We start from the raw sequence: 3,721 nt of genomic DNA on the forward strand, positions 1-3,721 counted from the left end.
TGAGCCACCCAGGTGCCCCTGAAGAATCCTGTTCTAAATGGACATATTCAGTCTCTTCCATTGTCTCTGTATAAAGAGATAACCATTCACTCCATTTTCTTTAGATAAATTGATAAATAGAATAACATAATAGATAAATAACATGTATCACAGTTACCAAGATTGTATATGTATCTATCTATCTATCTATCTATCTATCTATCATCTATCTATCATCTATCTATCTATCATCTATCTCTCTTTGGGGGATACAAATCTATATATAATCTTGTAGTTACTTATGATATTATGTTTTTTAGCCTAAAAACTACATTATTAAAATTCCATTTCTTTCCACATGTAAACTAGAGTTATCCCCCCACTCTAAACAAACAAATAAGACATTTGTAAAATATGCAAACAAACTATTTTCAAATATTTCTCAACATGCATGCAGGGCTATGATCCCTATATAAAGGCAAACATATAAGGAAGCATTATGTCCTCAGGTTAGAAGCAATTTCTAGACATTAGTGTAAAAATTGGAAATGTAAGTAGAACTGGGCAATTTTGTGGATTTAAGGAGTCAGAAATTAAAATCCAGGGAGGCCGAGGCAGCTTGATTTGCAAGATGTTACCTCAGAGAGGAAGCAGTTACACACACTTTGATACCCTTTATATGAATATGTCACATAAACTTATTCAGGTTCGAAGTGTCCTATAAATTCTTCATATACATGTGGAATTTCATAGTTTTAGTTGCACAACTAACCAGGCATGTGGCAAGCAGTAGCAATCAGGAATTCAAATGAAAGTTAAAATTAAACTCACAGTGATTTGTCTAATGTAAACAACTCAACTGATGAAAAACTTGAATAAATACATACTTTGTAGGCAAGGCCAGTCATACTTGTGTAATAAGATAATGGCCCCTTCTGCTGCCAAGCCCCTGCCAAATTCCCTGGATTCTGTTTAAAAGGTGAATTTTAATTTCAGAATCAGATTTTTAAAAAATCCAACCATTTGGATTTCATATATTGATGCAATTAATGTCTAAACAGTGTTGACAGATGTCTAAAAGTACAAGGTCCCAGAAAACTCTACTTTATCAAGGTCATTGATTGTTGAATGAAATTGTAAATTATGATAGCATGAATATTTTACATATTATATATAGACACATATATATATATTTATATTATGAAGTGCACATACATTTGTATATATGTGTACAAATTGTACACAATCCGTGTTTATATGTAGAATATCGGCTCCACAATTATCGCCTTATTCACCAACATTTGTACCTAGTGTTTTGTCTATAACATTTCATAAATTGATATACTTTTGCTTCTCTCTCCATCTCCCTCTGTCATTCACTCACTTATCAGATACAGAAAGATATTAATAGACAAATATAACTCACTGTTTTAAAGAGAACATTTTAGAGAGAAACATCATTAGTCAAGTAGTACAGTTGTGCCTGTAGCCACCAATGAACTAACATCCTTACATATTCATTGTACAGCTTAGTTGTCCTATGTGTACTGATAATTCTGAAGCATTTGTTCACATAGTATATTGTGGTTTGTCACTGTTTGTTAACTTGAGATTTCCAATACTAAGTAACTAAAAAGAAAATATTTTAATTTTATACTTCTTAATGTTGTAAACTTATTTATATTTTATAGTTTATAAAATATATTGATGAAATTGTGCAAACAATATTTTCACCTAAATTTTCATATCATAGGATTCTGATACTTATTTATTCAATAATATTTTCTACTGTTAAACTATATGATAAACTGTAAAAATATTTGTTCAATAGTACTTACACAACAGGGATATTGGCAGGCAACATTTTAATAGAGATGACTAATTTTTAGGCAAACCAGTCAACTGTTGCATTATTATTGAAGAAATATTAAATGTGGAACAAAAACTAAAAATAAGAGTGACCTTTTAAAAAATTATAACACTTATTTACTTAGAATTCTAAGTTAAAAACTTATTTTGCTTATCCCTTTGAACAACTGAGTGAGTGAGGCATACATGCTAGATTACATTAGCCCCATTTTTGCAGACAAGAATGGAAACGGTATTCCTGTATTTAGTATAAAACAGATCTGAGACAGAAACTCTGGGCTTTCACACTCACAAATGCTCTTTTCCCGTTGCTTGTTGATACATCGTTTTTAAGTAATTTGATTTCACAAGGCTTTAAAGTATAAGTGTAGGTTCTAACATCTATTCCTAGCAAGTTAACTCTTGGGCCAACCAACCTAATTAATTCCCTCATGGGCACATTTTAAGGCATTGTTATACTTATTTTTTTTTTTATATTTATTTAAGTAATCTCTACCTCCCAACATGGGGCTCAAACTCACAACTCCAAGATCAGGAGTCACATGCTCCTCCAACGGAGCCAGTCAGGTGCCCCCAGCATTGTTATACTTCTAACTCAACCTCACAGCTATATTTGAGGGCCCCATGAGCCAAAGGTGCAGTAAAGCTTATCTTAAGGGATCAGGGGGCACAATATTTAAGCATGTTTTCAAGTCTTACCCTATGCCTGGCACACCCTCAGCAACTACTCAGATGTCAATTGAGGAAACAAAGTGAAAAGATCAGAGGAAGGCCCACCTAGGAGTTGGACGCTGACGATAAACACAAGCAGTATCAGATCCTCTTTTTAGGTCCAATGTCTCAAGGAGCCCTAGTGTTGGTCTACTACATTGTTACCCACAAGTTAGAGAGCAATAATACTTTTGGAGTCTAGACTATGCAAGGAGAGGATCCAATTAAGACTGCCTGGGGACTAAAAGACCTAATAGTACTAATTTCATCTATGCCAAACCAAGAAACTACCATTCTGAAGCCCAGCAGAAATAAATGATGGGCATTTCCCTGAGGTAGGATCAGGGGGCTCAGGAATCTACCACTCTGTTTCTAGTAGGAAACACCAAACTGGCTCCAAGGGAAATAAACTGTATTGGTAAGCTTTGGTCTTGCACAGGACATGAAACCAGAGGAGACTAACAAGGTTAGGGCCCAGGTGATCAGTCCATATAGTGCTGGACTTCCTCACATAAGGTGCATGAGTCCCGAAGAAGGTCTATGTATGAACTTCCACACAAAAATTTGAGTGTGTCTATTTTCCTGGGAAAGCATCCTTCCCTTTTCATAGACTCAAGAATAAGTAAAATCCTGAGCTAGAGAAAAGGACTAAGCCAATGGCAGGCTAGGATAAGGAAGCCACCAGATGTACTTCAGTGCCAGCCAAATCTGTGAACTCGCAAATCTGTCACTGAAAAGTTAGAACGTGGATTCACAGCAGAGACAACAGAGTGGTGTCTTTGTGTTCTTCTTTGTAATTGTATTTCAAGTTCCTTCCAAAACAAGGTCCTGGGAACCCCCAGTTTCAAGTACGTTCTTGAGCTTGGTCCACTGCTGTCTTGTATTCATGCTTAGGAATTCATTTACCAATGTTAATCCCCAGGCTGGAGATGTGACATAGCAGGACTCCCTCTTCCATGGCATGAGTCCTTTGCTGAATTCAACACAGAAAACACACTGGAACTTTTCCTTGGAACTGGGCTGTGATGAGAAGTGCCTGCCTGGAGCATCATCATCTTTTCTTTGGCCCCTCACTCTAGTTTCTGAAGATAAAGCAGAAAATAACAATTCTAAAAGATAAAACACATGCCTCCAACGTGCTGTGCTTTCAGATATTCTGGGT

Source organism: Panthera tigris, chromosome B1 (genome assembly GCF_018350195.1).
Source record: "Panthera tigris isolate Pti1 chromosome B1, P.tigris_Pti1_mat1.1, whole genome shotgun sequence".
NCBI lineage: Eukaryota > Metazoa > Chordata > Mammalia > Carnivora > Felidae > Panthera > Panthera tigris.